This window comes from Cervus canadensis, chromosome 4, assembly GCF_019320065.1.
Source record: "Cervus canadensis isolate Bull #8, Minnesota chromosome 4, ASM1932006v1, whole genome shotgun sequence".
Classification (NCBI taxonomy): Eukaryota; Metazoa; Chordata; class Mammalia; order Artiodactyla; family Cervidae; genus Cervus; species Cervus canadensis.
In genome coordinates this window covers 10,458,873-10,479,681 of record NC_057389.1, presented here as the reverse complement: position 1 = coordinate 10,479,681, position 20,809 = coordinate 10,458,873, and the positions used below count along the sequence as shown (strand labels likewise).

At 38.8% G+C, this 20,809-nt stretch overlaps 2 long non-coding RNA genes across 2 annotated transcripts in view; one reads left to right on the top strand and one right to left on the bottom strand.

Annotated features, from left to right (window-relative positions):
* LOC122441031 overlaps positions 1–1,546 on the bottom strand; it is a 71,709-nt gene extending 70,163 nt beyond the window's left edge. Inside the window, exon 1 of the long non-coding RNA XR_006269177.1 lies at positions 1,221–1,546. This is a non-coding gene — a long non-coding RNA (uncharacterized LOC122441031). The remainder of the gene's footprint in view (positions 1–1,220) is intronic.
* LOC122441030 lies at positions 528–5,862 on the top strand. The gene is made up of 3 exons (XR_006269176.1): positions 528–684; positions 4,406–4,510; positions 5,604–5,862. It is a non-coding gene; the product is annotated as an uncharacterized LOC122441030 (long non-coding RNA).
* The last annotated feature ends 14,947 nt before the right edge of the window (positions 5,863–20,809 follow it).

The following is a 20,809-nucleotide window of genomic DNA, read 5'->3' as shown; positions in this document are numbered from 1 at the left end:
GTTGACATTTAAAATTGCCTAAGTTCATTTTCAAGTAATTGGGAAAAATTATCTCTGAAACACACACACTCACACATATACAAAAATTTTCCTTCTTTTCTAGGAAATAAAAACAAGTAATGGAAGATAACTCTTCATGTATTCCCATATTTTAACAATATATTCATCATATAAAACACGAAAGATTAAAAGCAGATTGAAAACTGACAGTGTAGCTGCTTTAGCATATCAAAGCATAACTGATAAAAACTGTGAAAATAAAATTACAGGCTAAGAATTTTCTCAGATGGGTAAAAATGACCAAAGGAAATGAATAAGAGTAACAGATTTTAAAAAAATAGCTGCCCTGAATCACACAGTCCTTCATAAGCTCTGTTAGCATTTAATAACCTCTCTCAAATTACAAAGTTTCCATTTAGTATTTAGAAAAGAGTATTTGCCTTTAAATTTTATATGATATACCTGTGTTCAAATTCAGATCTCTAATTTAATTCATATTATAATATGTTAAACAACTATTTTGGAAAGTTTTATTAATAAGGATGAGTCTATTTTCAGCCAATGCTTATGAGTAAATTTCTCTGAGCATGCTAGACAAGAACATTATTACACACAATTCTAGTCCTCAGCATTCATCTGTGAGAAGGTTTCTGGACAGAACCTCAAGAAATTGACTTCACTCAAGTAAGTAATATATGAAATAATGATAAAAAGATAGCAAGAGCTAACATTTATTAAATGCTATCTGCATATAAAGAACTTTACTATTTTTTGTTTATTATTCATGGTCTTGAATTTTAAAAACAGGATGGGTGCAAATCATTATTTTAGTTTAACAGATGAGGAAACTTTACCACTAAAAGACTTAGCAAAGTGGCCAAATAACTCAAAACGAGAGCTGAGACAGACTGAGGTATTACTCCAATTCCATGTTCTTTACCCACGCTTTGCACTAAACTTCAACCATTTTCTCTCTCCTTTTTAACCAGATGACACACAGGTCATAGCCTACTTCAGTGTCTTTTTTAAGTCCCCCTCTCCCCCTCAATGCCTTTTTTGATCTCTTCCTGCTTTTCCCCTTCACTGCCCCTCTCATGTCTCTTTCTCCCTGCTGGACTTGTGTTTTAAACATTACTCATGTTTCTATGATCGTGATTTTACTATTTAGATCAATGTAATTACTGCATCCCCAAGATAAAAATGTGTGTGACGGTACTTACAGGAACTGGGCGACAGTTGTGACTGGGCGACAGAGACAGTAGGAACACCTCTGTTAGCTGTGATAGACCATCAGAGAATACAGGATCAGGACTGTCAGCAAGGCAAGAATAGGATCCAAGGTCTGGCTGGGTGTATCAGTTTTCTGTGGTTGCTTCGAGGAGCTCCCACAAACTGGGTGGCTCTAAACAACAGAACTTTTTTTCTTTCCCTCGTAGTTCTTGAAGTCAGGGTCTAATATCTGCGGTGACAGGGTTACATTCCCTCTGGGCAATCGAACAGAGAGTCCTTCCTTGACTGTTACCGTTTTTGATGGATTTTGGCAACCCTGATTTTTCTCTGCTCACGGCCACATCACTGCAGCCTCTGCCTCAGTCTTCGCGTCACCTTCCCTGGGTTCTCAGAAAACTCCCTCATGCCCCTTGCTAGTTAGTAGTCTCCAAGAACAGCTCCTCTCATGTCTATCTCTAGATTAACTTCAAACGAATCCATAACTGAAATAAATGGAGTAAATTATACATTAAATTTATACAAATTCATATAAATAGTATTTATATAGGAGGTATCACCGAAAGATTATCCACTAAGCTCCAAAGAAATAGTGAAAGTGAAAGTCGCTCAGTTGTGTCTGACTCTTTGTGACCCCATTCTTGGGGCCAGAATACTGGAGTGGGTAGCCTCTCCCTTCTCCAGGGGATCTTCCTGACCTAGGAATTGAACCAGGGTCTCCTGCATGGCAGGTGGATTCTTCACCAATTGCACTATCAGGGAAGCCCATAGAAATAACCCTAATGATAAATGATGGGGTTTCAATTCAACTGACTCGTCAGACCACTGAAATCACACACGATGGGCAATCATCCTTTCAAAATGCCAGTTAAGAGACAGAAATCATTCAAAATGTCATTTATAAATTTCATGAGCAATAAGATTGTAAGGAAAACTACCATGAATGGGCATTTTATATATTTAACTTATTACCTGAATATGTGCATTTTGAGAAAATGAGGGACACGTTATAACTCAGTAAAATCATGTAACCTACTAAAACTTGGCAGAAAACTGAGATGTAGAAGTACTAAGTCTAGGACTCCTAGTAACTTAGTATATGACATTAAAAAGTTATTTTAATTTTGTATCACCCAGTGCCCTAATAGAAAATAAATATTAAAAAGTTATGTCTGCCAGACCTAGATAAATGCTTCAAGAATATTAATATAACATGTTATGCAAAACATTAAGCACCACATAATTAATAATATTATAATCAACTTGAATTTTTAAATTATTTTCACTGTTAAAGATAAGGGTGCCACCTTACCCTGTGTGCATACCTTTAAGTTACCACCATATCAGATTATATGAAAATCTGTCTCTATGAATAGAAAGTGCTTTTAAAAAAAAACTTAGTTTAAAAATAGAACTTCTGGTAAAACTATCTCCTTGGCAAGGAGACAATCTTTCACAGTGGCTGACAGCATATTGACCTAAATATTAAACTATGCATTGTCCTGAAAATATTTTGTATCTTTAAATTTCTGAAAAGCAAGTTTTAAGTGGTTTTATATAAATGTAGTTGTATGTAGATAGCTCTTTTCAAAGAACTATATGGATGCAAATTTATACAATTTTTCTTTGTAATTTCAAAGACCAATAAGCTATTCTTTTGATCTCCTAATCTAATAGTAAGTGTCCTGACAGTATGATGCCTGTGAAGTTCTGGAAGCCTGGAGAACTTCCTACTTTCCCTCACATCTCAGCGCATCCACCAGCTCTACAAGGCCGGGCTTGTAATATTGCCCTCTGTTACGCTCTGTTGCCCACTATGACCACTTGAGAAAGAAAGTTAGTTGTCCAGCTCTCTGCGACCCCGCAGACTCTAGCCCGCCAGGCTCCTAGGTTCATAGAATTCTCCAGGCAAGAATACTTGAGTGGGTTGCCCTTTCCTTCTCCATCTATGACTATTTGGCATCACTTTTTTTTTTTTTTTTAAATTTTGGAGTCAGAATTTTTGTATGTATATATGGGTCACAAAGAGTCAGACATGACTGAGTGACTAACACTTTCACTTCATGCATAAATGTATTGAACTACAGTTGATTTACAGTATTATATTAGTTTCAGGTATATAGCACAGAGATCCAACCAGTCCATCCTAAAGGAAATCAGTCCTGAATATTCATTGGAAGGACTGACGCTGAAGCTGAAACTCCAATACTTTGGCCACCTGATGGGAAGAACTGACTCATTTGAAAAGACCCTGATGCTGGAAAAGATTGAAGGTGGGAGGAGAAGGGGACGACAGAGGATGGGATGGTTGGATGGCATCACCGACTCAATGGACATGAGTTTGAGTAAACTCCAAAAGTTGGTGATGGACAGGGAAGCCTGGCGTGCTGCAGTCCATGGGGTTGCAAAGAGTTGGACACAACTGAGTGACTGAACTGAACTGATAGAGCATAGTGATTCAGTATTTTTACAGATTATGCTCCCTTAAAACATATTATAGGATAATGGCTATAATTCTTTGTGCTAAACAAAATATGTTGGTTGATTATCTGCTTCATACATACTAGTTTGTATCTCTTAATGCCATATGCTTATTAACATGCCCCTCCCTCTCTCCCCTCCCCACTGGTAACCACTAATTTGCTTTCTATATCTACTGAGTCCATTTCTGTTACTTTTCAAATTCTACATATAAGTGATATTGTACAGTATTCCTCATTCTCTGTCTCACTTATTTACACTAAGCATAATCTCTAGGTCCATCCATGTTTCTTAAAATGCAGAATCTCATTCATTTTTAAAGCTAAGTAATATTCCATTGTATGCATCAACCATATCTTCTTTATTCATTCATCTTTGATGGTCACTTGGGTTGCTTTCACATTTTAGATTTAAATTCTGTCTCACTGCTTAGTTACTCAGTTACCTTGGGCAATTTTATTTATTCTTTTATTCTTTAGTGCTATCATATATAAATAGGAACATCAAAAGTAAAATTGCTGTGATGATTCAATGAGTTAAAGGAGTTCTTAGAAGAGTGCCTGGAAACTTATAAATATTTAACAAAGATGAGTGAATAATGGTGATGATGATGATTCAAATCTGCCTCAACTTTCTATACAACCACACATTGTGGCAAGAGTCTACAAATTACAGTTAATATGTGCTATTTGCACAGATAATGCTAAAGGCCAGAGTTGGGAGAGAAATTGTCCTATATACTGCCCTGTGACAGGAGCTAAGCTCAACACTGGAGATGGAGGTGAAACTGTGGACAAAATATGTAAGTAAAAATAAGAGTTAACCATCTAGTATATACAAAAGAAGTGTATAGGATATGATATGAACACAGTACATAATAATTACTTGTGCATACACGTTATGTCCGTGTCTTCTCTGATCTCTTACATACCTTATAAAATTTATTCAATTCACTCATTTTCATATATAAGCTACAATATCTTATTTATAAGTTTAATTCTAGGAGCACAGTTCCATGCTGTCTATATTTCTACCACCCTGTACCTAACTATATCTCAACTTCGGACCTAGGCATTTTAGAAAGTGGATAAATCCTGTAATTTTCATAATGTTTAGCTAATGTTAAGATTTTATTCATGACTCTGAGAACCTTGAGAAGATACTCCTGTATAAATTAGCACAACCACAAAATAAAAGTTATAGGAATTATATCATATTGTAATGATTAGGGACTAAACTGTTGACCCTCAAGCTCTGCAGGAGCTTCTTGAACTGAAACCTATTTCTTTCTTAAAAAAGACATATATAGCCCAACACTTCTCCCTCAGGAACCTGGCAGCAAAGCAGCAAATCTCTGTAGGGTATTTTAATCTTCAGGGAATGGCAGGATTCATTCTCCCATGAATAGGAGAATAAGATTCCTGGCTGAATACAGCTTCAGAAGCTGCTACAGAAAACATGGCTTTGAAAAAGTTGTCAACCAAATGTGGGAGAAATGAGTAGACTGTGGTAGAATGGATGGGAATGCAAAAGAGGGAATAATGATCTATTACCATCAAGTGATGGTGCTATAGATGGTACTATGCTGAAATTAGTGAATACAGCTGTCCATTCACTCTCACTGATTACTAATTCCAGTGCAATCACTACCACTGCAGAAGCAAAAACCAAAGAGCAACACTGGATGATTTAAATATGGAAATATTTTAGGCTGATGAACTTTTTGCAACAAGTGATATGCTTAACTAAACACATAAAATAGCTAACACCCACAGATCACTTCATAGGTGAAATGTATTATTCCAATATTGCAAATACTGCACATATTAAGTAATTTAATGCTCACATCTCTTTGAGGTGGTGCTGTTTATCTTCACTTTATCCTCACTTTACAGATGAGAGACTGAGGCACAAGGAAATTAAGTGACTTGCCTTCAAGAAGTCAGACCTTAGAATCTGGTCACTGACCCCGCATGGTGACTCAACAGTTATTTTTCCATTCACCTGCTAACCATGGCCCCGAATTAAAATCGATTAAAAAGTACAGCAAGAGACCTACAAGTACACTTACAGGAAGCCCAGAGGTAATGAGACTCCTGAAGAAGCTGAAGAGCTAATGAGTCATCTGTGAATAAACTACAAATTTCTTTTTCAGTGTCTTTCTCAATCTGGCATCTTTCACAACCACTAAATAAATGTTCAGAAGCAACGAACAGCAGAAATAATAAAGCCTGGGGCAAGTGTTGGTTTATTTGCCTGCTAAGCAGTAGCTGTAAATTTATACAGCTTTCCTTCATAACTGAATTTAGAATTCCAGCCACCATGAATGAGACGTTCTCATTCATGTCTCTGCAGATGACATGAATGCAGATACTGCCACTCTCTTGAAGCTCTTGAACCTACTTCACACCCACTGAGGCACGGTGTCCACTGTCGGACATAGAGCCCCCGCAAACCAGGCTGCACCCCTGTATCTGCCCTGATCATGAGGTTCCACAGATATAATAGCACTTCAGTTTTAGAGTGGGACTATTCTTCCTACACACTCTACGAGGCTCTGATTCCTCAGAAATATTGAGGAACTGAATGTGGGCAAGAGAGATAAATAAATATTATGGTCACTGATTAATGAGCCAAGAAAGAACATTATGAGCTTGTCACGAGGCTGGTGATGTTCTGCCCTGCAACACAGGCACATATACATATGTGTGTATCCATACATGCATATACTCTACTTTGCCTTTTTGGCAATTCCAATTCATCTCTATTTCTCTCAGTTACTACAAAATCTGCCAGGTTTTGGCACTGAGCTTCCCTGTGGCTCAGAAGGTAAAGTTTCTGCCTCCAATGCGGGAAACCCAGGTTCGATCCCTGGGTTGGAAAGATCCTCTGGAGAAGGAAATGGCAACCCACTCCAGTATTTTTGCCTGGAGAATCCCATGGATGGAGGAGCCTGGTCCATGGGGTCGAAAAGAGTCAGACACGACTGAGCGACTTCACTTCACTTCCACCTGTATGAGTTAGGTTTAATTATTTATGTTTGGGCTCCCCTTGTGGCTCAGCAGTAAAGAATCTGAGCACAAGCTTGATCTCCGGGGTGGGAACATGGCCTGGAGAAGGAAATGGCAACCCACTGCAGTATTCTTATCTGGAGAATTGCAAGGATGGCAGGCTACCGTCCATGGGGTGGCAAAGAGGTGGACATGACTCAGCAACTAGACAACAAAAATTCATATGTTCATGTCTGTTTTCCTCTTCTTTGAAAGAAAAATTGAAATAACACAATGCAGGGTTTGAAGGAGGATTAAGGGAAATAAAATACATAATTACCAGAACCTTTTAATCTATCAGTAAATATTATGTTATTATTTCATCAGTTTGTTTGAACTTCATGTTAACCCTTGAGAGAGCTAAAGACTATCTCTGAAAGATAAAGAGACGGTCTCAGAAAGGCCAACTTAATTGCTAAAATTCTTACCTGTAATAAGCAGAAGACTGATGATTCTTTTATTGAGTAGTTTTTTTTTTTTTTAACTGAACTTGATTTAGAAGTTAATAGTTCATTTTTCATGATCATCTGACATGAACAGATGACTTATTTGGTCATCTGATGTGAACAGATGACTCACTGGAAAAGTCCCTGATGCTGGGAAAGATCGAGGGCAGAAGGAGAAGAGCATGTCAGAGGATGAGATGGCTGGACGGCATACCGATACAATGAACATGAACTTGGGCAAACTCCAGGAGATGGTGCGGGACAGGGAGGCCTGGCGTGCTGCAGTCTGCAAAGAGTTGGACACAGCTGGGCGACTGAAAAATAACAAGAAGAAGATCACTTTTCATACCTGAGCCTCAACCAATCCTATTCTGGCCATCATTTTACAGTTTTAAAAACATGTAAAAAAGGCTATGATGGAGCTTCCCTGATGGCTCAGGGGCAGTCTGCCTGCCAATGTAGGAGATGTGAGTTTGATCCCTGATCCAGGAGGATCCCACACACAGTGGAGCAACTAAGCCAGGACACCACAAGTATTTTGCCCGTGCTCTGGAACCAGGGAACCGCAACAGCTGAGCTCACAAGCCGCGACTACTGAAGCCCGCCCACCCTACCGCCAGGCTCCGCAGCAAGTCACCGGAATGAGAAGCCGCACACCACAACTAGAGTAGCTCCCGCTCATCACAGCTCGAGAAAAGCTCCCATAGTAGTGAAGAGCCAGCACGGCCAAAAATAAATATTAATAAACAAATCAAATTATACACATAAAAGGCTATGGTCAAGTCCGCATTTTCCAAATTATCTGGGACATATGTATCCTCCTTCCTCCCTAAACAAAAAGGATTAGAAGTTTCCAGTTTACACAGATAAAGAGCTCAAGAGCCATCACTCCCATCCTGTCAATACAGAAAAAGCTGAACAAAGTGAAAATCAACCACTCTGCTTAAATCCATCAGAGAATTGAGGGTAAACTTCTGACCAGAAAACTGGAGATAAAGGAGATGTAGTGAATCACAGATTACTTGGAGTAGGAGGAGCTGAAGCCTGTAACTGCCTGGAAAAAAAAAATAATAATAACTGATTAATTGCTGGAGGCTGATTGTGAACTAGGTTCCGGACAAAAAAGAAGGCCAGTTTTACGGGGACCCTCACATTTGACAAGGTTTACCTCCAAAAGCCCCAGGGTTAGACTGCACTTGGGTCAAGAGGAGGAGAAAGGAAGCCATTTTGAAATCTGCCCAGAGCTTTTTTCTCTAAAACAAAAGCCTGACCTGAAGAGAAACAACTTTATCAGAACCTTCAATTATTCAGGAGAAGAGGAACACAAAACATGACTCCCTTCAAGACTTCCTATATCTACTAAGAGAAGGATAAAATGCTAAACAACTCTTCTGAAGGCCAAAGCCAAGGGACTCTGGTCCTGTAAATATGGAGATTTAGTCATAAGATTACAGAAACATCCCTTTCCTTAAATGTCTTATCACCACATCAGCAGTATAACATGGATTGTTAATCAAAGAACTGAAAGCCACAGGCTCTAATTTAGATGTAGTTTCTAGGGAAATTCAAAGACAAAGGGGAAGCCAAAATAAGGACAGGAGCGGAGACCAAACCCTCTGACACACACATTAAACACAGCTTAACTCCAGTCAAATAAACATAAATCTTCACACTAAAGGCCTATTTAACTAACTACATATTAGCTGATACATCGTGTCTGGGTTTCAACAAAAAATTAAAAGTCATGCCAAAAGGCAAGGAGAAAATACAGTCTAAAAATAAAAAGCAAGCAAGAGGACTGGACACACACAGATACTGTGGCAATTTGGGAATTATCAGATATGAAATCTTAACTAACCATAATTAAGGACATTAACAGAAAAAGGGGGCAACATGCAAGAAAAGATGTATAATGAAAGCTGAGAGATGGCCACTCTATGAAAGATTTTTTTAATAGTAGACATAAAAAAAACACTGTAACAAAAATAAAGGATGCCTATGATCTGTGATGAGTTCATTAGTAAAATGGACATAACTGAGGAAAGATTCAGGACACTTGAAGATATGCTAATGAAAACTTACCAAATTGAAAAGCAAAGAGAGAAATTAATGAAAAAAAAATGGAACAGAATATCCAGGAATAATAAGGAAACCAAATATCAATAAACAACCCATAATAAAAGTAGAAAAGGGTTTATTTGAGCCAAACTGAGGACGATGGCCCAGGAGACACAGAATCAATAACACTTGAATTGTGGTCTGTTTGACTACAAAGTGGGAAATTCTTTTAAAGGCAAACCCCACAAAATTACGTAAGTTGTTTGCCAAGAATTAGGACTGGAACTGGCAAGAAGCAACAGTGCTTATTAAAAGTAAGGACTGGCTTGGATTGGAAATGACAGCCTTGTTGCAAGGGGACACCATAAGACCATAAGGTTGCTGCTGGCAGATGCTGGCAGATATTGTTTTTAGAAAGACATGGATGACCTTGAGTCTGATACAGTTCAGAAAGTTCTCAGTGAAGCAGGAACATGTCTGAAACCATATCCATAATGGCCACCTGGCTCCATTCTGGATATCTGAACCACCGTTACTCCATTCTGTTCTTTTCTTTAATAGGGCTTCCCAGGTGGCTCAGATGGTAAAGAATCCACGTGCAATGCAGGAGGCCTGGGTTCGATCCCTGGGTTGGGAAGATCCCCTGGAGAAGGAAATGGGAACCCACTCCCGTATGCTTGCCTGGAGAGTTCCATGGACGGAGGAGCCTGGTGGGCTACAGTCCACAGTGTCGCAAAGAGTCGGACACGACTGAGCGACTTCACTTTCACTTTTCACTTTAATAGTTAAAGCAGATATATAATGTATTTTTGACAGGCCATAAACAGGCTATTCTGGTTAATGTAAATTCAAGTAAAATTACATAGAATCTAGAATAACTTCCTCATGCCTCAGTATATCAAAATTTCATCCACCAGAAAGAAGCAGAGGATATCTGAAATAACAATGAATAAGACTTTTCCAAAATAAATGACAGATAACAAATCACAGATCCAAGAAGCTCTGAAAAAATTAAGCAGGATAAGTATGAAAAATGTACAACGAGGCATATCCCTTTTCAAACCACAGAACATCAAAGGTAAATAAAAAACCTAGAAAGAAGTCAGAGGTGGGTAGGGGATGGGATACATTACCTACAGAGAAACGAAGATATATATTACACTGGACTTGTCTTTAGAAGACTTGCATACAAGCAGAGGATGAAGTGAAATATCTGAAGTGTTGAAGAAAAAATACAGTAAAACATAATTCTGTATCCAACATAATTGTCATTCAAAAGTGAAGAGAAAAAAGTCTTTCTCAAATAAACAAAAGATAACAGAATTTGGTCACTATTGAAACAACCTGTGGAAAATTTTTAAAGATATGGGAATACCAGACCATCTTACCTGCCTCCTGAGAAATTGGTAAGCAGTTCAAGAAGCAACAGTTATAATGGGACATGTAATAACAGACTGGCTCCAAATTCAAAAAGGAGAATGTCAAGGCTGTATATTGTCACCCTACTTATTTAACTTATATACAGAGTACTTCATGTGAAATGCCTGGCTGGATGAAGCACAAGCTGAAATCAAGACTGCCAGGAGAAATATCAATAACCTCAGAAATGCAGATGACACCACCTTTATGGCAGAAAGCAAAGAAGAACAAAAGAGCCTCTTGAGAAAAGTGAAAGAGAAGAGTGAAAAAGTTAACTTAAAACTCAGCATTCAGAAAACTAAGATCATGGCATCTGGGCCCATCAGTTCAGTTCAGTTCAGTCACTCAGCCATGACTGACTCTTTGCAACCCCATGGACTACAGCACTCCAGGCCTCCCTGTCCATCACCAACTCCAGCTTGGTCAAACTCATGTCCATTGATTCGGTGATACCATCCAACCATCTCATCCTCTGTTGTCCCCTTCTCATCCCACCTTCAATCTTTCCCAGCATTATTGTCTTTTCAAATGAGTCAGTTCTTCGCTTCGGGTGGCCAAAGTATTGGAGTTTCAGCTTCAGCATCAATCCTTCCAATGAATATTCAGGACTGATTGCCTTTAGGATGGACTGGTCGGATTTCATGGCAAATAGATGGGGAAACAATGGAAACAGTGACAGACTTTATCTTCTTCGGCTCCAAAATCATTGCAGATGTTGACTGCAGAAATGAAATTTAAAGATGCTTGCTCCCTGGAAGAAAAGCTATGACCAACCTAGACAGCATATTACAAAGCAGAGACATTACTTTGCCAACAAAGGTCCATCTAGTCAAGGCTATGGTTTTTCCAGAGGTCATGTATGGATGTGAGAGTTGGACTATGAAGAAAGCTAAGCACTGAAGAATTGATGCTTTTGAACTGTAGTGCTGGAAAAGACTTTTGAGAGTCCCTTGGACTGCGAGGAGATTAAACCAGGCAGAACAACAGAACAATCCTACAGAACCAACAAAACAATCCTAAAGGAAATCAGTCCTGAAAATTCAATGGAAGGACTAATGCTGAAGCTGAAGCTCCAATACTCTGGCCACCTGATGCAAAGAACAGACTCATTGGAAAAGACCCTGATGCTGGTAAAAAATGAAGGCAGGAGTTGAAGGGGATAACAGAGGATGAGATGGTTGGATGGCATCACCAACTCGATGGAAATGAGTTTGAGCAAGCTCTGGGAGTTGGTGATGGACAGGGAAGCGTGGTGTGCTCCAAGTCCACAGAGTCGTAAAGAGTCAGACACAATGGAGTGCCTGAACTGAACTGAACTGAAGAAACCTTGCAAAACAATGTTAACAGAAGTCCTTCAGAAGGACAGACTTTTGTACACTAAGAGAGACACTTGAGGGCAGATAAGAACAAAGCAAAAGGGTGGGTGGTTTACTACTCTGGGACTGCTCTATGAGGCTGACAGGAGGCATGGAACCCACGGTTTCTCCACCAGGCGGGAGAGAGGGAACCAGAGAATGCCTCCAGATCCCAGCCTTTGGGTGTGCCTCCCAAGTCTCGTTTTTGTCTTGCCTCAATTGAAGCACACATGGAGCCCTCACAGTCTCATGGAGGCAACTAAGTATAAAAGAAAAGAAAAGAAAAGTGGGGGCAGCTGCGCCCAGCCCAGCTCAGCATATGTGAAAGAGGGCACAGAACTCAAGGCTTCTCCACGGGTAAGGAGGAAGGGAAGTGAGATGTGACTGGAAGGTCCTAGCCAGAGGTAAAGCAGTGAGATATCCCAGAAAGTAAGAGATTGTGGACTCCTTAAGAAAGGGAGAGAGAGGGAAAGCAGAAAAGTCCACTCTAGGAATCCGAATGAATGACTCCAGAGACTACACACCCATAGGAAAGATTAGAGAGACTCCTAGAATCTCTAGGGATTTAGTAAAGGTCTTCTCTGTCAAAGCCAGTCTGTAAAGACTGAGAGGTGGCGATTTCTTCAAATGCAGATACCAAAACAAAACTAGAGGGAACACAAAGGATCAGGGAAGCACGACTCAGTCAACGGAACAAAAGTCTACAAACAATAAACGCTAGAGAAAAGGGACCCCTCCCACACTGTTGGTGGGAATGTAAATTGGTGCAGCCACTACCGAAAACAATGTGAATGTTCCTTAAAAAAATAAAAATAGAGCAACCATATGATCCAGCAATGCCATTCCTGGGCATGTATCTGGAAAACATGAAAACTCTTAATTCAAAAAGATAAATGCACAGCAATGTTCATAGAAGCACTATTTAAAATAGCTAAGACAAGGAATCAACATGTGTCCATATATAAAACTCAGCCATAAAAGAAGGAAATATTGCCATTTGCATCAGTATGGATGGACCTAGAGATTATCATATGAAGTGAACTCAGAAAGAGAAAGACAAATATAAAGATGGTATCACATGCAGAATCTAAAAAATTATACAAGTGAAATTATTTACAAGTAGAAACAAACTCAGACATAGAAAACAAATTTATGGTTACCAAATGAAAAGGAGAAGAGGGATAAATTAGGAGCTTCAGATTAACAGATGCACATTACTATATAAAATATAAACAATAAGGACCTACTGTATAACAGAGGGAACTGTACTCAATATCTTATAATAACTTATAATGGAAAAATATGAAAAACTGAATCAATTTGGTATATACCTGAAACTAGCACAAAATTATAAATCAACTATAGTTCAATAAAAAAAATTTTTAAAAATCAAGTACACAAGCAACAGAACAAAATAAATCTCAAATAACTGACCATTAAGAAATTGAGATTGAGGAATGACAATATCATTCTGATGAAATAAACCTGGGAAAGCAAGGAGGGATCCTCCCCTAGAGGTTTCAGTGTGACCACAGCCTTGCCAACAACTTGAATTTGAACTTTTATCATCCCACAGTGAGAGAAAAGCTTCTGTTGTTTTAAACCATTCAGTTCATAGCAATTTGTTATTGCAGTCCTGGAAGGCTAAGAAAGCTCTGTTTGATTATAGCTGGGGATCTTAGCTCCCCAACCAGGGATCAAACCCATGTCTCTTGCAGTGGAAACATGGTATCCTAACCACAGGACCACCACTAGTTCCCTAAGACAGTTTATTTAGCAACAAAAGCAGAAGGAACAATTCCTACCTCACTCTATGAGGCCAACCTTGTCATAATACCCAATTGGATAAAGACCCTACAAGGAAAAAAAATCTATAAACCAATAATTTCATCAACAAAGAACCAAAAAATCCTAAATAAAATATATGCAAATGAGTCAAAAATTTAAGAAAAGAATTACATACCATGACCATGTCAAATTTATGCCAGGGAATCAAGGAAGAATCAACACATACACACACAAATCAATGTAATTCACTGTATCAACTTGCTAGAGGAAAAAAAAAAATCATATCAACTAACATAGAATAATTACTTGACAGAATACAACACCTATTCATGATAAAACTCTCAACAAAACAGCAGTAAAGAGAAACTTACTTCCTTGTTAAAGAATGCCTGCAAAACACCTAGAGCTCATATGATTCTTAGTGGTGAGAGACTGGAAGTCTTTCCCCTGAAGATGGGAAACGAGGCAAAGATGCCCCCTCTCATCATTCTTATTTAATATTTTATTGGAAGTTTCAGCTAGCACAATAGGACTATAGGAAAAGAAAAAGAAAGGAAGAAGAGAAATACAGAAAGAAAAGAAAAGAAATACACAGCATACACGTTGAAAACAAAGAAAGCTTCCTTTGTTTCAGAGGGAGTGAGTATCTATTTAGAGAACTGAAAAGAAAGTGAAAGTGAAGTCACTCAGTCGTGTCTGACTCTTTGGGACCCCATGGACTGTAGCCTACCAGGCTCCTCCGTCCATGGGATTCTCCAGGCAAGAATTCTGGAGTGGGTTGCCATTTCCTTGGGGATCTTCCCGACCCAGGCATCAGACCTGTGTCTCCTGCATTGCAGGCAGATGGTTTAACCTCTGAGCCACCAGGGAACTGAGGATCTACCAAAAAACTCTTTTAATAATAGGTCTTAATAAGCTCACAGGAAACATACACAATAAAGATACAAAACAAAATCTTTCCTGTATACCAGCAATGCAGAATTAAATGTGAAATGAAAAATTATCTATAGCAGTACCAAAATAAATATATTCTAGGAATAAACCTAGTAAAATATGTACAGGTTTTATATGTTGAAAACTACAAAGCTCTGATGAAATAACTCAAAGGGGATTTACATATATTGAGTTACTTCGTATTCACTACTAGAAGATTCAAAATGTTAAGATGCCAGTTCTTTCCAAGTTTATTCATTGGTTCAACGCAATGCCAGTGAAAATCTCATCCAAATGAAAATCCCAGAAGTAATTCTGTGTATATTGACAAATGTATCACACAGTTTATATGGAAAGGCAAGACTCAGCAGAGCCAACACAACACTGAAAAAAATAAAGTCAGAAGACTAACTCCCCCCAACTTTAAGAGTCACTATAAAAATACAGAATGAAGGCATTGTGGCATTTGCCAAAGAAGAAACAAATAGATCAGTGGAACGAAATAAAGAGACCATAAATGCATGCATGCATGCATGCTAAGTCACTTCAGTCCTGTCTGACTCTGTGCGACCCTATGGACAGCAGCCCATCAGGCTCGTCCATCCACAGGATTCTCTAGGCAGGAATACTGGAGTGGGTTACCATTTCCTTCTCCAAGTAACAGTGGTAACACAACAGATAGCACAACATTTTGAACAACTGATGCTGAAATAACTGGATACACACAATCCAAAAAAAAAAAAAAAGACCCCAAATAACTTAGACACAACTCAAACTGAATCATAGACCTAAATATGGAACACAAATATAAAAAATATATATATATATAACATGGGGAAAAAAATTCTAGGTGTTAAATTCGTTAGTTTAATAATGAATTTTTAGATACAACACTGAACACACAGTCTATGAAAGAAAAAAATCTGATCAGTTGTACTTTATTAAAATTAAAAACTTCTCCTCTGAAAACTGTTCAGAGAATAAGAAGACAACCACAGACTGGAGGAAGATAAATGGAAAAATATATATCTGATAAAAATATTTTAGCCAAAATATACACAAGCCCCTTAAAACTCAGCAATAGGAAAACAGACAACTCCAAAAGCAGGGAAAATATTTTAACAGACAACTTCCCCAAAATATATACAGACAGTAAAGAAGCATATGAAAACTGTCTAATACTGTACACCATTAGGACATTACAAATAAAAACAAAATGAGATGTCACAGCACATATACTTGAAAGGCTAAAATCCAAAACACTGCTCACACCAAATGCTGGTGCTGATTAACTTTTATTCATTGCTGGTGGGAACGCAAAATGGTACAGCCACTTGGAGGACTTTTGGGCAGTTTCTTGCAGAGCTAAATGCAGTCTTATCCATGTGATCCAGCAATTGCGTGCCTAAGTGTTTAACCAAATGGGATGGAAACTTTATGTACACACAAAAACCTGCATATGGATGTTCATGGCAGCTTGATTTATAATTTCCAAAACCTGGAAGCAACCTAGATGCCCCTCAGTAGTAAACGTATGAACAAACTATAGTATATTCATACTATGGTATATTGTGCTTAGACCCTCAGTTGTGTTCGACTCTCTGTGACCCAATGGACTGTGGCCCTCCAGGCTCCTGTTTCCATGGGGATTCTCCAGGCAAGAACACTGGAGTGGGTTGCCAAGCCCTCCTCCAGAGGATCTTCCCAACCCACGGACTGAACCCAGGTCTCCTGCATTGCAGGCGGATTCTTGACTGACTGAGCCACCGGGGAAGCCCATTACTCAATGACAAAAATAAGCAAGTTATCAAGCCACAAAAAGATATGAGGAAAACGTAAGTACATGTTTCAGAGTGCAATAAACCAGTATGAAAATGTTACATATTGTATGATACCAACCATGTTACATTTTGAAAAAGGCCAGTGGAAAAGATCAGTAAATTGTCAGCTATCTGGGGGATGGAGGGAGGTGGGATGAATCATTGAAGTATAAGGAATTTTTAGGACAGTAAACTATTCTGTATGATAATATAATGTGTATACATGACATCATATTATCAAAACTCAGAACTGAGGTAAATTTGTTAACGGATTACAATTTCTATCTATGAAAGTAGATAGAAATATAGGATAATTGCAAAGGTCTTGGGGCAGCTCTTGACTTTAGAATGTCAGTAACCACTGCATGAGACATACCTCACTCAGCAAGATGCCTGAGTGAAGAGAAAAATGTAACTGACCATCTCTTATTTTTCTTGATGCTGGTTGTTCCATTTAGGGATGTGTGAATGTGAGTGAAGAAGCAAATAATGATTTTCAATATATATTGCATCATACAAGAATATCTTTGTTATAAATGCTCTTTCTACTTTGTGACCCTATGGATTGTAGCCTGTAGTCAAGAGCTGCCCCAAGACCTTTGCAATCATTCCTTCTCGTCCTTTGCCTATAAATATTTAGCCTCCAAAAATACCACTTCCACTTACCATTACTGACTATCTATGACTATTTCCAATTATCCTATATTTCTATCTACTTTCATAGATAGAAATTGTAATCCGTTAACAAATTCACCTCATAGTAAATGGAATAGTAAAACATTTCAATTCATTAAAAATGGCATAAATGAATAAACTATTTCAATCTACCCACACACACTTGTTACCCTCAGTTCAGTTCAGTTCAGTTCAATCGCTCAGTCGTGTCCGACTCTTTGTGACCCCATGAATCACAGCACGCCAGGCCTCCCAGTCCATCACCAACTCCTGGTGTTTACCCAAACTCATGTCCATCAAGATGGTGATTCCATCCAGCCATCTCATCCTCTGTCGTCCCCTTCTCCTCCTGCTCCCAATCCCTCCCAGCATCAGGGTATTTTCCAATGAGTCAACTCTTCGCATGAGGTGGCCAAAGTATTGGAGTTTCAGCTTCAGCATCAGTCCTTCCAATGAACAGCCAGGACTGATTTCCTTTAGGATGGACTGGTTGGATCTCCTTGCAGTCCAAGGGACTCTCAAGAGTCTTCTCCAACACCGCAGTTCAAAAGCATCAATTCTTCGGCGCTCAGCATTCTTCATAGTCCAACCCTCAATCCACACATGACCACTGGAAAAACCATAGCCTTGATTAGATGGACCTTTGTTGACAAAGTAATGTCTCTGCTTTTTAATATGCTATCTAGGTTGGTCATAACTTTCCTTCCAAGGAGTAAGCATCTTTTAATTTCATGGCTGCAGTCACCATCTGCATTGATTTTGGAGCCCAGAAAAATAAAGTCTGACACTATTTCCACTGTTTCCCCATCTATTTGCCATGAAGTGATGGGACCAGATGCCATGATCCTAGTTTTCTGAATGTTGAGCCTTAAGCTAACTTTTTCACTCTCCTCTTTCACTTTCATCAAGAGGCTTTTTAGTTCCTCTTTACTTTCTGCCATAAGGGCGGTGTCATCTGCATATCTGAGGTTATTGATATTTCTCCCAGCAGTCTTGATTCCAGCTTGTCCTTCTTCCAGCCCAGCATTTCTCATGATGTACTCTGCATATAAGTTAAATAAGCAGGGTGACAATATACAGCCTTGACGTACTCCTTTTACTATTTGGAACCAGTCTGTTGTTCCATGTCCAGTTCTAACTGCTGCTTCCTGACGTGCATACAGGTTTCTCAAAAGGCAGGTCAGGTGGTCTGGTATTCCCATCTCCTTCAGAATTTTCCACAGTTAATCGTGATCCACACAGTCAAAGGCTTTGGCATAGTCAATAAAGCAGAAATAGATGTTTTCCTGGAACTCTCTTGATTTTTTGATGATCCAGCGGATGTTGGCAATTTGATCTCTGGTTCCTCTGCCTTTTCTAAAACCAGATTGAACATCTGGAAGTTCACAGTTCACGTATTGCTGAAGCCTGGCTTGGAGAATTTTGAGCATTATGTTACTAGTGTGTGAGATGAGTGTAATTGTGTGGTGGTTTGAGCATTCTTTGGCATTGCCTTTCTTAGGGATTGGAATGAAAACTGACCTTTTTGAGTCCTGTGGCCACTGCTGAGTTTTCCAAATTTGCTGGCATATTGAGTGTAGCACTTTCACAGCATCATCTTTCAGGATTTGAAATAGCTCAACTGGAATTCCATCACCTCCACTAGCTTTGCTCATAGTGATGCTTTCTAAGGCCCACTTGACTTCACATTCCAGGATGTCTGGCTCTAAGTGAGTGATCACACCATTGTGATTATCTGGGTTGTGAAGATCTTTTTTGTACAGTTCTTCTGTGTATTCTTGCCACCTCTTCTTAATATCTTCTGCTTCTGTTAGGTCCATACCATTTCTGTCCTTTATCGAACTCATCTTTGCATGAAATGTTCCCTTGGTATCTCTAATTTTCTTGAAGAGATCTCTAGTCTTTCCCATTCTGTTGTTTTCCTCTATTTCTTTACATTGATCACTGAGGAAGGCTTTCTTATCTCTCCTTGCTATTCTTTGGAACTCTGCATTCTGATGGGAATATCTTTCCTTTTCTCCTTCGCTTTTCACTTCTCTTCTTTTCTCAGCTTTTGTAAGGCCTCCTCAGACAGCTATTTTTCAGCCCTGTCTGAAACCTTACCAATAAGTAACTTGTATATCACTTGTGTTTCTCTATAACTGCTAACATCACTCTAATAGTCTGCTGACTGCAGTATGCTTCTCTCTTAAGCTCCAAACCATTATTTACATGTAAAAGGTTTGTCTTTGCTGTTCAGTCTCACAGGTGTGTCCAACTCTTTGTGACCCCATGGACTGCAGCACTCCAGGCTTCCCTCTCCTTTATTATCTCCCAGAGTTTGCTCAAACTCATGTCCATTGAGTCGATGAAGCCATCCAATCATCTCAACCCTCTGTCACCCCCTTCTTTTCCTGCCCTCAGTATTTCCCAGCATCAAGGTCTTTTCCAATGAATATTGGAGCCTCAGCTTCACCATCTGTCTTTCCAATGAATATTCAGAGTTGATTTCCTTTAGGACTGGCTGGCTTGGTCTCCTAGGAGTTCAAGAGTCTTCTCCAGCACCACACTTTGAAAGCATCAATTCTTTGGCACTCAGCCTTCTTTATGGTCCAACTCTCACATGCGTACATGACTACTGGAAAGACCACACTGTATTTTCAGTGTCAGAAATCCCGATTCCAGTATGCTTAGTAAGGCATTCTATAACCTTTGTGTAAATGACTCACTCTTCTCTCATGAACTTTCTCCTAGGGTAGTCAGGTATATGACACAAGCACATAAAGACTGAATTTCCTCTCATTCTAAGGTCAAAATTTATTGATCCCTGAGAATTGAGAGGAGTTGTAACTAACAGAACTATACGGCTTAATCACCATTAGGATTCAAACCAATCTTAGTTATTTTCATTAGAGTACACAGCTCCCCCGTGAACATGCTGGCATATTACTATTGTGGTCAAACTTAATTGAACAGCTTCCCCAACATTTTAAGACTCCATACTAAGTTGATCTTTAACAACTGAGACAGTAAAAATAAAAAATAAAAAATAAGGAAAGAAAGAAAGAAATCCACTAACTTCATTTCATTCTGATGAACACATTCAAATTACTTGGGGAATCAACCTGGTGATTAGAAAAGAAAATGGGCTAGCCAGATATCTGAATTGAGAATACAGAGGCAAATGTATAATTAAAGGCAAGGAGAACAGCAAAACAATTCAAAACCATCCAATATATGACATAATTCCACCCAGTCCTATCCTTCAAGTATCTACTTCAAAACTTCATTCTCTCATATTATTTGGTTTGAGTAAATATGTGTGGGTAATGGCTAATCAAGTTCAGGAAGAAATGACCCACTTGAAGCAGCCAGTTGTCTGACAGTATAGTTTTTTTTTTTTTTTTTTTTTCTGGAGTAGGCTGCTCACCCTAAAAGTAAACACAGACATATCAGTGGATATAAAAGAATACTATAAGCGCATTGTGAAGAAAATGCTTATGCCTTTAAATCTGGCCTTTTCTCATATTTCCAAGATAACAATTTTTTTTTTTGCCTAAAAAATATTTTGTTAGTTT